This window comes from Sus scrofa, chromosome 1 (assembly GCF_054392235.1).
Source record: "Sus scrofa isolate SSC_HxYL_T2T_F1_AM1 chromosome 1, Sscrofa_HxYL_maternal_Yorkshire_Landrace_v2.0, whole genome shotgun sequence".
NCBI lineage: Eukaryota > Metazoa > Chordata > Mammalia > Artiodactyla > Suidae > Sus > Sus scrofa.
Window position 1 is genome coordinate 257,715,552 of NC_139383.1, and position 14,432 is coordinate 257,729,983.

The following is a 14,432-nucleotide window of genomic DNA, read 5'->3' on the forward strand; positions in this document are numbered from 1 at the left end:
GTCAACTAATCCAAGCTGATTAGCTGTGCACAAGCTGATCACATATCCTGCCCCCCTCTCTCACACTGTCTTTTTAACTTTTGTCTCCTGACCTGCAGTTTGGAGATGGTCTTAGGACATTAGTCCACCATCTTCTCAGGTTGCTGGTCTCCTGAATAAAGCAACTTTTCATTTCCCACTAACGCTTGTCTCTCGAGTATTGGCCTTTCTAGTGGCAAGCAGCTGAACTTGGGTTCAGTATTGGCCTTGTCATCTGGTTACAAACAGAATAAACTTGTATGTATACAAAAAACTTATCGAAGGAAAACCAAGAAACTGATAAGGATCATAATAACCCCTGGAAAATGGGAAAGAAAAAGACTTCATTTTATACTTTACCCCAAAAAACCAGAGTCTAGAGTCCGTGGGTATTATTGAATACACAGTAAGTGGCATTGTGCTACTTGATAGATGTATGTATCATCAAGTTGGAAACCAAGTTAGTCCACTAAAAATAACTCAGGGTGTAATAAAACATGTATACAACATTCTGTACTATTTTAATAAATGAATTTTATGTATCAGTACTCTCTAGTATAATAAAAGGCTAATTTCAAAATGCAAAAAAAAAGTTTAGAAAACACTCAAATACATGAGGGGAGTCTTTTCAGTTTTCACCATGGGTTGATAATAGTAATTTTTGTAGAAAGCCTAAAATGACAGTAATTTGTTTAGTGTTTTATAGTTTACAAAATTGTCAAAATTGACTCCTATCTGATTTTTAACAATACTTTGGATTACACAGTTGAAAGTTAAACAGCCAGGTCCAGAACTGATTGTGTGTACACTTCCAGACTTTAACAAGAGTATAACTGTCCCCTGGAGCTTGGATGTCTCGCAGAGGCCTGAACCTCAAGAGCAATATTAACATTTCCCACTCCATTCCCCGACCTCATCTGATGGTAAGCAAAACCAGAATTCAGGGAGTTACTCTGAATCCTGCTGCAAAGCACACACTAAAAAATTATCAACTGTTTATCTGAACTTCATATTTAACTGGTGTCCTATATTTTTATCTGGCAAACTCACACGCTTTGGGAAACAGCTGGTGCCTCTCCAATCCTTGGACCACTTCTTAAAATCTCAGGACGCTTCAGTGCGCTGCTGTAGTTGTTACCTAGGCAAGACAGAAAAGGGCTTTGGCTATGTGGCTAGATCCCCAAAGCTAGAAAAGCGCCGGTGCTCAGTCAATTTCGGGCAGTGAGGAAGCGTCAAGAGTCGTGAACTGGACAGAGTCAGGGTGCCTGCAACGCTTCAACGTCTGCAACACCAACCAGACCGGAACGTACGACTGCACTTGACGGCCCCTTTTGCAGCGGTTACTGTTAAGTGCCGTAAAGTGGGGTTGCCGCCGCTCTCGGGTGAGGTAAGGTGTAGGGAAGCTCAGTTTGGTCGCCGGGGATGGGCGGGCATCTCATGGCGAGTGTTGCTGGTGGCTCGGGGCCGGTCATTGGGCATCCCTCAGCCTTTTGGGCACCCCCCGCAGGCCCAGTCGGGTCACAGGTCGAGGCGCTAAGGGCGGGGGCGGGGGGGTACTCACTGAGGAGTCCACGAGCAGCTGGTGGTGGACGTGCGCTCCGCGGTCTTTTCCACGCTCCTGGGCGTGTTAGCGAGATAATCCTCATTCCCTAACAGATTTGGTACTGAAGCGCAGTCGAGACTCTTAGGACCTGCGTGGGGTAGCGACGTGTGAGTAGAGTCGTGAGAGCCGTCTCGGAATTTGCAAGAGGAGCTAGGGAGAATGGGGGGCGGAGGGAGAAAGAGCGATTGCAGATTGTCAGACCAATGCTTGCATAGGTACAGAGGCTCGAGAGGGTCTATCAGATTTGAGCATCACTGCGTATTAAGAAAATTGCCGGAGGGACGGGTGCAGGGAAGGGAGGGCCGGCTATGTGTTGGGAGCTAACGTTGGGTCTCAGCTGGAAAGGACCTTGAAGCCTTGTGAAGGAGTGTGGAGAGCTTCCGTAGGCAGTGGGGGAGCTGCAGCAGCTTTCTGGACAGGGGGTAATTTAACCATCCCTTTCTCTTTTTATGTATTCCCCCGGGTTCAATTTTCAGTTCAGTTGAAAGAACATATACTGAAGCGCCCCTATTGTGTGCTTAATAATGGGTGGACGCTGCTAGCGAGGCAAAATAAAGTTTAATATGGGTTTGACATCTGCGTTTTGTTTGCATTATCGACAAATGAAATGGGATGTCGAGAAATATATAGATATAGATATAGATATAGAGATATGTATGTGTACCTATACACACATATACATATGTGTGTGTGTATATATATATATATGCGTGTGTGTGTGTATGTATATGTGCGCGCGTGTGTGTGTGTGTGTGTATATATATGGGGAACTGAGTTCAGATTTCATCACCATCACCAATTTCTTTTTTGGTGTAAAAGGAAGACTTAGATATATCAGGTCCTTTCTCCTCTTGAAGGTTTCCAAAGAATAAACATCAGCCTCCGAAAAAATATGAAAGTGAGTGATGGAGCAGTGCATTAGGAATTGGGAAAAATAGAAGACTGGGATGAGCTGTACTCAGGATGGATAGGGTTTGAGTCATCAGGAACCGTCTCTGTTGAGCATTGTAGACAGAGAGAAGGCAGGAATAGGCATTTTATAGTCTATTTGTGGAGGTAGGTTTTGAGAGAATAGAGGATTTGGGAAGGATGGCACTAGAAGTCGAAGGAAACCCAAGTGGAAAGAAGGTGCAGTATGTTCCGAAAAGAAGGAAAAAAAGGAATGAGAGAAATGTCAGCCATTTACAGAACTTGATTTCTTGGGTCTAGGTGACTGATGTTTTGAACCTCTGTTTCTAAAGAGTGAACTTAAGTGCTGTTGATAAAAGTGAGAATTCTACCAGAATTCTAGCATGGAATAATGTATTGGGAATACGGTGATTCAAATTGTAGCTTTGTTATTGCCAGTAGTCAGCCTTTTGGGCCGTCATTTAATTCTTCTAGATCCTGTTTTGCTCTGTAAAATGATGTTGTTGGACCAGGTATTCTCTCTTCTCTAAAACATGTGAAACATCAGTCTGTGAGGATGATGAAATACTCCCATCTGAAGAGGGGAGGGAGATAGTTGATGGAGATAAAATTATTAAATTTGAGGTGTAGAAAATAGTTGGAGACACAGACAGATGGAGCTTATATACTGAATTTAAGAAGTAAGCTTTCTTTAGAATAGATTTACAAGGAGATCCTGCTGAATAGCATTGAGAACTTTGTCTAGATACTCATGTTGCAACTGAAGAAAGGCTGGGGGAAAAATGTAATGTATACATGTAAGGATAACCTGACCCCCTTGCTGTACAGTGGGAAAATAAAAAAAAAAAAAAAAGAAGTAAGCTTTCTGTCAGAGGTGGTAGTTAAAATCTTGAAAAATCAGTTTGCTTTGAGGGATTGTAAAGAAAGTAACTATAGGATGTGTGCATAGATAGGAGATTAGAGAAATGATTGAAGCAGACATGTAGATTTCAGAGCTATGAGCAAGGACTCCTTTTCAAAAAGTATCACATACAGTCATAGGGGATTCTTAAGGCCAACATTTTTATTAAAATAATTTAACAGTATTTATAGTAAGCATATATTAAGCAATTGTTTCTCAGAACCCTGGCAGAAGATAATTCAGATAAAATCTCCACTGTCTTTCCAATTGTCTGTTAAGAAGTAATATCATTTACATATTTATTTTATTCATCAAATGCTTATATGCTTCAGACACTGCTGAGTGCTAGGGATATAAGTGAAGAAGACAGATGTTGTTCCTATTTGCCCCTGCATACAAAGGCCTTAGTGTCTAAATCGGTGCTTTTCAAATTTTAATGCACGCATGAATCACCTGAAGATCTCGTTAAAATGTAGATTCCAAATCACTAAGTCTGCAGTATGGCCTGAAAATTCTGTATTTTTACACACTCCAATGTGGTGCTGTTGTTGGTGGTCTGAGGACCATACTTTAAGTAGTGGAGGTCTAGATCCTGTCTAGCACTTATTTAAGCCACCACTACTTACCTGTTTTTATTAATGAGTTTGTTTCTTGTGAAAATAATATATGCTCATTATAAAAATATTGGGACAAAAGGATAAAGAATGTAAAAATCACCCCAATTCTACCCACCTAGACATGGCCATTATTGATATTTTGGTGAACATCCATCCAGATGTTCTATATGTACATATAGTCACACTTTATATGATGTACTAAGTACTAAACACTGAGCTCTGTGTTTGATTCTGTTAGCTTTATAGTTTCACTGAGATCGAAATACCTTCAACCAACCAGTTAAATACTTGCATTTTTTTTTTAATGGCCATACCCACAGCACATGGAAATTTTTGGCCAGGGGTTGAATCTGCCGCAACCTGTGCTGCAGCTGCAGCAATGCTGGATCCTTGAACCCACTCTGCCGGGGCGGGGATTGAACCCAAGCCCCCACGATGACCCAAGCTGCTGCAGTCAGATTCCCACCACAGCCAGAGGGAACTCCAGTACTTGCATTCATTTTCTTTCTTTTTTGGTAGGAGATGCAGCTGCCAGCCTATGCCACAGCCACAGCAACTTGGGGTGCAAGCTGCATCTGTGGCTTACACCAGCAACAGTGGATCCTTAACTCACTGAGTGAGGCCAGGGATCAAACCCATATGCTCATGGATACTACTTGGTTTTATTACTGCTGAGCTATGATGGGAGCTCCAGTACTTGCATTCTTGAAGGGAAGGCTTTACTCAGTTAAAAATAACTTAGTTTAACACTGTTGTGTTACTCCAAAAATCAGAAGGTATTAAGATAATTAAAGCTCAAAATGTGTGTGGGCTGTAGTATTTGTTGATTGAGCCACAGATTGAGAGAAAGTTTTTAAAATTTTTTTTGAAAACTTTAGTCTTTTTTTTTTCTCATTACAAAATCAGTTGCATATTCATATAGGATAAATAAAAAAAGGAAAAGAAAAGCACCTACAGTCCTCCCAACTCAAAAGACAATCACTTGTCTTACTTGGTGTGCATGCTAACTAAGGTGGCTCTTAAATGACTCATGAAATATAAGTAAATAAAGTTTGAGTCTAAAGAAATCCTTGGTTCCTCAACTTTCTGCTGCCTTTGAAATAGCCATAATCGATTGTGGAGTCTTGTGACAGGGAACAGCTTGCAGCATGCCCAGTGTCTACAGGACGTACATAGGGCTCACTAATATTTGTGAATTTAATGGGAGAATGAATGAATGAGGTGACAGACAAACCAAACCAACCTCTGTGCCATAAACTCTGGCTGTCACTCTTCACCTGATCACATTCATCACTTACCTCAAATACTTTTGTACTCTTCTAGGCACATAGATCTTCTCTAGGGTAAGAGAGGTCCATCATAAATCTTAAACTCTATGTCTGTGCTTGAATTGTACTGTGAAAGAACCAGAATATGGAATGCTAGGGAATATGGAAACATAGGATAGCCTCCCCTCTCAAGGAATTAAAGACCGACTGCAAAAATAGTACAGATGTACAGTGCTGTGGGGTATAAAAGAGAGGGACTTAAATTGAGAGCAAAGGGAATTACAGGTAGGCCTTTTAAGGTGACAGTTCCTAATTATTGCTGGCGTTTATTGTATACTTATGTTCTGGATACTGTTGGGTGCTTTACATGTATTAACCTAGCCCTGTTAGGTACAATTTGTAAATCTACTTTAAAGGTGGACGCATAGAGAGATTAAGTAATCTGCCTAAGGACATACATATGGGCTGCAAAAGGCAGAGCCGGATTTGAACAGAGCAGTCTGTCTTTGGAGCCTGTGCTCTTTACTGCTCAAAAGACAGAGGGGGCAGGGTGTGAGGGAGAAAGCATAAAAGGAGTAGCATTGACAAGTACACTGCAGTGAGAGAGCACTTTGTCAGTGGGCTCATTTAGGGGATCAGTACTAAATGAGCCATAGACGTTCTTAAAGCAGCGCAAGTGACACAAAGTGGTTTTATAGAAATGGCTGAACTGTGGTCCCTAAGATGGGTATTTTGAGGAAAGCCTGGTAGTAGGGTACAGATCTTCCTCAATTTGATAAACCTTTTGCAAATTGAAAATATTAACTTGAGTTCCCGTCGTGCCGTGGCGGAAATGAATCCAACTAGGAACCATGAGGTTTCAGGTTTGATCCCTGGCCTCACTCAGTGGGTTAAGGATCTGGCATTGCTGTGAGCTGTGGTGTAGGTTGCAGATGCAGCTTGGATCTGTTGCGGCCCTAAAAAGACAAAAAGACCAAAAAAAGAAAAATATTAAGTTGAAAGTGCATTTAATACACCTAACCTACAGAACCTCATAGCTTAGCCTGGTCTACCTTAAACGTCCTTAGAACATTTAGGATTGCCTACAGGTGGGCAAAATCATCTATCACAAAGCCTATTTTATAATAAAGAGTTGACTATCTTGTGTTATGTATTGAATACTAAAAGTAAAAAACAGAATTGTTGTATGTCTGTTGTTTACTCTTGTGATCATGTGGTTGGCAGGGATCTACAACTCACTGCTATTACCCAGCATTACAAGGGATTATGTAGTAGTTATTGTTAGCCTGGGAAAAGATCAAAATCAAATGTGATTTCTACTGAGTGCATATCACTTTTGAATCATTGTAAAGTCAACAACCCGTAAGTCAGGGAGTTCCTCTTATGGATCTGCAGGTTAAGAACCTGACATACTGTCTGAGAGGATATGCGTTTGATCCCCGGCCTCACTCAGTGGGTTAAGGATCCAGCGTTGCCACAAGCTGCGGCATAGGTTACAGATGTGGCTCGGATCTGGTGTTGGCTGCGGTTTGTGGCATAGGCTGGCAGCTACGGCTCTTATTCAACCCATAGCCCAGGACCTTCCATATGCTGCAGGTGTGACCAGAAAAAGAAAAAGAAAAAGAAAAAAAAAAAAAAACAACTAAGTCAAGCCATTGTAAGTCAGAGGCCATCTGTGTTTATGCAGGAGGCTTCCTATCTGGGCAGAGGTAAAAAGGCCTTTAAATTAGGCTAACTATATTGGAAATGGGGAAGAAATGACAGCTTTTAGAGGCACTGAGAAGACTGTACAGTTTATTGAATAATTGGTTGTGGAATTAGAGCTACAGAATATTTTGAAGATAAATAATTGAGAAAATAGGACTACCGTTAACAGAATAGAGGGGCAAGTCATGAAAAAAATCTGGTTTGAAAGTGGACAGTGATTTGTTTCAGGTGCTACTGGAATGTTCAGGGAGACATCTCCAGCAGTCTGGTGAAATATTTATAAGAAATTAACCAGTAGATATGGGAATATATCTTATAAAATGATTAAGAGTGAAAAAATGTATAGAAAACATCCATCCAGATTTCATGTCAAACACAGAATAGCAGGCATATTAGGCAACACTGTGTGCTTTACCCTTTTACTTTGCCCCTGTAATAACAGTCCCAGACTATCTTCACTTCCTTTCTCATCTAGACTTTTTTTTTTTTTTATCTAGGTCTAACATTTCAGACACTCTAAAACACCACTACTCCATAGTCATTTTGAAAGGAGTCACTCTATGATTTTTCTGGTCCATCAAATGGAGAGACTGATTTTTTAATCTTTAAGTGTCAGCATATTGAGAGAAGCTGTATTGCAAAGGATTAAAAAGTGAATGAGTGGTGTGCAGATAAAGGGACTTCTTAAACTCTTACAGTCTAACTTTTGCTTCCAGGCTACTGACATGCTTTGCAAAGTTAGCAATGAAATGAAAGGAAATGAACAGCGAAAAGGAGGACCAGCAATATTTAGGGAAGATGGATAGCATCTGTTGCTACTGGGCTTTTTTTTTTTTTACTTAGCACAGCTGAAAATGTTGATTTTTTTTTTTTTTTTGATCCTAACTCTGAATATGTCTTCAGAAGCATTTTTTCCTTGTGCTTTCCAATCTTGTGTTTGCCTATTTACACTACCTTCTTCCTTCTCTGTATCTTAGCCTCCTGTTTTATTTTGCAGTGCAAGGCATACTTGAATCTCAGTTCTGTCTGATTCATACCACCTATGCCTTCTGCTTACTCCCTGAATAAACTGAGTCTAGTGGCGCCGGGAAGACCAGGCTAGTACCCCCCCCCCCTTTTTTTTTTTTTGCTTTTTATGGCCATACCCACAGCATATGGAAGTTCCTGGGCTAGGGGTTGAATCAGAGCTGTAGCTGCCGACCTATATCACAGCCACAGCAACAATGGGTCTGGGCCACATCTTTGACCTAGACTGCAGCTGTGGCAATGCTGGATCCTGAACCCCCTGAACGAGGCCAGGGATCCAACCTGCATCCTCACAGAGACAACATCAAGTCCTTACCCTGCTGAGCCATAATGGCAACTCCTAGCACACAACATCTTGTGAACTTAAGTCCAGTGTCAGAACTGGTTATTTCTTGTCGAGGGCCTCTCATTTCAAGAGAGGTGATCCCAGAAGGCAGTAGGGGGGAGAGGTGGAATAAAATAGGCAGTTAGACATTCTTTCAAACACATCCCTACCCAGATAATTCCCAAAAGAGTAGTAGTAGTGGTGCTGGGAGGTCAAGTTAAGCCAGATGCCAAAGTCTTTCTTGCCATTGCCATCAAAGAACAAATAACATGAAAGGGAAATGGGAAGCTGAAAGAATGTGAAATGTTGCTCTTGGCAGTAGCAAGAGCCTGAGAGTTCTCTTGAACTTCCCGTTCAGCATGTTTTTCCCTCAAATTTGTGTATGGCTTTTATCTACCACTGGTTTTTTCCAACCTTTCTCATGCCTGATATAAAGTGAAATTGATAATAAGGGGTGAAAGAAAGGATAAAAGAATGTGTTTATTCTTGGCTGGAGGTGACCATCTTGGACACTTGCTATCCCAGGCTCAAAGACTGAGAGGATTGATAGCACTGACACTCATAACCCACTAAAGCTTCGGTGGGGAAGCAGATCTGCCCATTCCATTCTTCATTGCCTAATCCCAGCTCATGTCCTATTTAGATCCTGCTTCCAAGTCATCTAGGAATAGTACTGTATGTGCTGTCTGTTGTATACCATACCATACTTATATTATATAACCTTCTCATATTTGCATTAGAACTTGAAGATAACTTGGGTACTTGAACCTCATAACTGCCATTAAATCTTTCTTTTTTTTTTTTTTTTTCTGAAAATATTTGCGGTCCTACCCGCCTCCCCATTTAAGTTTACCATCTCTGTAGTGCTCATCTTTTCTGTTAGGCATGATCTACTATTTTGTTTAGGAAGCTTTACCTAAGTATAAGTAAGAAAATACATTATCTGTTCTCCCCATCATTTTTATTATGATAGCTAAAATATGTAAAAGGAAATGTGTACACAAATAATATTTTTATTTTGGTTCTATGCTGTATTTCTCCACTTTATTTTAAAATGTTTATTGTCCAGGAGTTGGAACCAAGTATAGGCTTTAAACTCTAGAAAAATCACTTTTTAATATTTTGTTTTGTTTTATTTTATTTTGTTTTTTGCTTTTTTTAGGGCCATACCTGCATATGAAGTTCCCAGGCTAGGAACTGAATCGAAGCTACAACTGTCAGCCTACACCACAGCCATAGCAATGCAGGATCTGAGCTGTGTCTGTGACCTATACTGCAGCCACAGCAACAGCCGGATCCTTAACCCACTGAGCGAGGCCAGGGATCCAACCCGCATCCTCATGGATCCTAGTCAGGTTTGCTAACCACTGAGCCATGAAGGGAACTCGGTATTTTGTTTTATTTTAAAAGTTCCTGGAGGATGGAGAACTTTTTATTTATTTATTTATTTATTTTCAACACTCAATGAATTTATTACATTTAAGAGAACTTTTTAAATAAAAACTTCTAAAAATAGTTTTGTGTTTTCTTGAGCATTGCACAGTATATTTGAGTATACTTAGCATACTTATTATTTCTTATTATTCAGCCATTTTTAGGCTGGTAGGGAGATGATTGATGCATTCTAATAACTATAATTAAAAAGTAGTAAAAGCCTTAGGGTTAGGTGCCTTTCCTTGTGCTCCATAGTAACCTGTATTTACTCCTTCATGGCCATCACACTGTTGATATCGCCTCTGTATTTATCTCTGGGTAGAGTTTATCAGTCATTAGAACAGCGGTTTTTAATAGATGTGGGGTGGTAAAGATGGCACTTGTACATTTTGGAGAAAAACTTCCCATGCTGTTCTTTAGGACATCACACTTACCACCACCATCACCATTCTTCTTAAGAAAACTCTTATGTACTCATCTCTAAACTCTTAGAAGATAGGAAACTGCATTTTTTTTATCATTTTTTTCTCCAGTGCTTAGTATTTTATTGGCATCTCTGCCTGTGAAGGTAAACAATAAATATTTATTCCCTCCAAGAAGGTAAGACTAGGAGTTTAGAGCTAGGAAAGATTGATTCTGACTTGGAAGAGCATGAAAGACTTCATAACAAAGGTCACTTGAGAGGAGCTGTGGAAAGAAGTTTAGAACTGTTTCTATGGAAGTGGATGAGAACATTTCAGACAAGAAGAATTGAGCAAAAACAAAGAGGCAGAAAAGTATGGTGTGCATTCCAGGAATACCTGGACAAAAATCCTCAAGTGTGCGAAGTGGGAGAAAACCTAGAAAATTTGCTTGTGTTCAGTCAGATTGTGAATACCCTTGAAGGCCATTACAGCTGATCCTTGAGCAATGACGGGGGTCAGGGGTGCCAACCCTCTTTAAGCTGAAATGAAAGCACAACTTGAGAGCTGTGAGTTTCAGTTTTACTTACTGAGCACCATAGCTTGGGAGATAGCCTCTCAGATAGCTCTGAGGAATTGTTCTGAAGAGGTAGTGGGGGAGGCCAGTAAGTAGGTGATTTTGCTGAAGGGGTATGTGCACTAAGGCATACTTCTGGGTAGACGATTGCTGCTAGTCATGAGGAACACATATCTCAGTTAATGATGTTAGTGCTTTTCTAAGTATGGCAAGATGCTAGAGTCCAGGTTCATAAAGCATATTTATCCTGAAACAGTTCTAACACTCTAAGGGCCTGTTTTGTCTGTTTTCCCAGTGCACGGAGTTCATCCTGACCCTGAGTTCCTTTCAGGTGTATTGTAGGTCAGTGACTGCAGTGGCTAATGACTTGATTCTTAAAGAACTGATTGGTGGGCACCATTCTTTACACCTCCCTGCAGTAGAAAATCCATGTGTAACTTATGGTTAGCCCTCCATATCTGCAGTTCCACACCCACAGATTCAGTCAATAAATTGTGTGCATAGTACTTATTATTGGGGAAAAAAAAAACAAACTCACGTATAAGTGGACCTGTGCAGTTCAAGGATCAAATGTATGAACTTTATTTGTAGGTGGTAGGGAACCATTGAAAAGTTTTTATTATGGTGTAATTTGATTCATTTATCAGAAATTTATTATATCTGTTCATGCATAGGTAAGATTATAAGTAGGTAGAAAGTGGAGCCTGGGACATCAGTTAGAATTAGGACACTTGTTCAATTAGAGTTTAAGTTAGAATGACAGGGAAGAAAGAAGAGAGAGTTGGTGCCAGAGATATTTTAAAGGTGAATCCAAAAAGCCTTGGCCTCTCTTTTTTTAAGTATCACATTATTCATTTTAAAGTGTAACTCCATTCCTAATGAAGAAACGTTGCTAGCCAAAAAGGAATGTTTTGATGGGCTAATATTCCTTCTTTATGATTGAATTGCCTTGGCATTTATAGAAAATAAGTAATGAAGTAAAGTTAATTGGATATCATCTTGATAATAAAAATGTAGTTGTGATTGATGGTATATTTTGGAGGTTTATTTCATGTATGAATTAATTGTAGGTTAGAGATGTGTCCAAAGACAGAACAAGGTAATAATTTAGACTTTATATTTTTGTTGTGGTTTATACAGGTTTTTAATACTTTGTTTGCATTTATTAATTTAGGAGCAGAAAAGGCTGGGCTGTAACATACTCTGAATATTTAGATTTTCCTTGAAATCAGTGTACAGTACTTTGATGCACTGTTTAATACACCACAAGAAACTGAGCTGAGATACTGAAAATGAGGGATATTCTTTTTTGTTACCTTGTAAGCTGTCCGTATTAGAGTATGTATTGACTGTTTTATTTTTGCAGGTCTTAGCTGACAGCAAAACTAATAGCTTCATCAATATTGTGTTATGTTGCTAGTTTTTACAGTTTTAGGATGTAGAACGTGGTCGTTTAGTTACCTTGCTTTATAAGTTATCTGTAAATCAAGTAGATTATTCACATCACTGGTGATATTTCTCTTAAGTAGTTTGTTGACCTTATATAATGTTATATAGTGTTTGCTTTATATCGGCTTCCTCTCTGGAAGCTCACTTGGATTATTTTAAAACCCCATGTCCTCTGATTTAAAGATGGCAGAGTAAAGATATTTGTGCCCTCTTCTATCTGAAATTACCCTGAAACAGCAAGAAGAATGAGAGACAGAGATGTATAGTTGACCCTTGAGCTGAGTTTGAACTGCTGTATGTGGATTTTTATCACTAGTAAATACTGCAGTACTGCATGGCCCCTGGATGGTTGAGTCCACAAATGTGAAACTGCAGGTATGAAGGAGTTGCCGATACAGAGGAACCTATGTGTAGGGAGGGCCAATTATATAAATTATATGCAGATTTTTTACTGTGCAGAGGGTTGGTGCCTCAACCCCTGTATTGTTCAGAAGTCAACTGTAAATACATCTTTGATGGGACTAGGAGTCCTGTAACCCCAAATTGAAGTATTTGAGAAATGTTTGTCACCTGTAAGCAGGAAGAGATTAAAAGAGCATGCTGGTAGAAAGCGATCTCAGGTGGAACTGACAGAACAACGACAGATAGATCTTCTGTTTATTGTGGTGTCAGGATACATAGAAAAGCAGTGGGAGAAGCTTCTTTGGAATGCTTGGCAACATGAACTAGCAGGAAAGGAGCAGATGGGAAAGCACACAGATACAGTCTTTGCAGGAAGCACTGTCTGGGTGAGGCAAGAAGTAATGGCTAAACAACTCTCTTGCCTGTTCTCACACACATGCACAGAACATGCTCTGTCATAAACATCTTTCTTGTATGCTATAGAGACCACTTTCTAGTCCAGAAAACAGCCTTGTTTCTTCCTTCCTTGCAAATAATTGACCTGAGGGGAGTTCATTCCTTCATATGAAAAGGAAATGAGCACAGTAATTACTTAAAAGTGCTGCCAGAAGAAAAATGAAAAGAGACAGGGAAAAACAAGTGACAAGGAGCCATGAGAAATTGATAGTGAAATTCGAACCAATTTAAGAAAACAATCACTAAAATAATAGCGAAAATTAATTGTCTAAGAAGAAATAGTAAGACAATAGTAAATGGTGAATCATAATCTGACAGAACTCAAGAAAGAAAAGAAAGAAAGAAAATCAGCAATGAAAGGCCACATTGGAAGCAAAAGGGAGAATTAACATTGTTAAAAACTTAGGGAGGGACATGATGGCAGGATTTTGAAAGTTGAGCAATGTGAAATGAGTCTGAAAGGAGATGAAACAAATGCTTAATTATAGTTCTGGAAATAGGAATCAACATTAGAACAGAAAAAGATTCAAACACATAACTTAAAACTTGCCACAGAGAAGAGAAATCTTGATTCTACAGATAGAAGGGGCACATAATGAAGAAAAATTAATATATAGTCATTAACATCATTATATAACCTAATTTTTTAGAAATTGGATTTCACATATAAGGAATATGTTCTTTGCTCATTCCCTTTAAAAAAATCAACTTACCTGTAGGGGAGTGCCAGGTGGGGGAAGGATCAGATATTGTCAAGGAAGTATTTAGCATTGCAGAACAGTGGTACAAATCCTGCAGGTCATCAAAGGATAGAAAGTATGACCTCAAAGCCAGTCTATAAGTTGACAACCATTTTTGAACAATGCAGGAACTCAAGGTAAATATTGCCATAAGTTCTAAGGAGAAGATGAATATCAGCTATCCAGTAAAGGAACAAGGATGCTACAGCAAAAAGATTGGCAGAGAACATAGTTGGAATAAGACTGAAAGAGCAATGAGATGTATATTACAGAATGCAATAGAACTATAACAAGGTAGAAATAACTAATAAAAGGATTGGAAGAGGAGGGAAGCAGAAGGTGGTATATATTTGCTGGTTTTCTCATTTTTTTTTTCCTAAGCTGGATAACTAAAGGCATACAAAGTTTAGACATCAAGTAATAGAAGTGTTAATGTATTTAAAGGAATAAAGATAAACATTTGAAGGATTAAATATAGTATTTTTGACCAAACTCAAACAGTAGAGATGAAGTAAGAAGAAGTAGAACTATACTAAATTTCTTGTTCTAAAGAAATAATCAGGTGGGACCAGAGATCAAAGAACAAAAATTTTTATTAT

General features: G+C 39.3%; 2 protein-coding genes across 21 annotated transcripts in view; both read left to right on the forward strand.

Moving 5' to 3' along the window:
• The window catches only part of TMEM38B (transmembrane protein 38B), a 774,558-nt gene that overhangs the window by 599,075 nt on the left and 161,051 nt on the right, over positions 1 to 14,432 (forward strand). The window lies entirely within an intron of this gene.
• Positions 1,376 to 14,432, forward strand: part of FKTN (fukutin) — a 63,470-nt gene continuing 50,413 nt past the window's right edge. For 7 of the 20 annotated variants that reach the window (XM_084992478.1, XM_084992484.1, XM_084992525.1 and 4 more), the window contains exon 1: positions 1,376 to 1,405. The gene's annotated coding sequence lies outside the window, so the exon portion shown is untranslated. The other 13 variants (XM_084992479.1, XM_084992485.1, XM_084992529.1 and 10 more) reach the window with 4 other exon arrangements.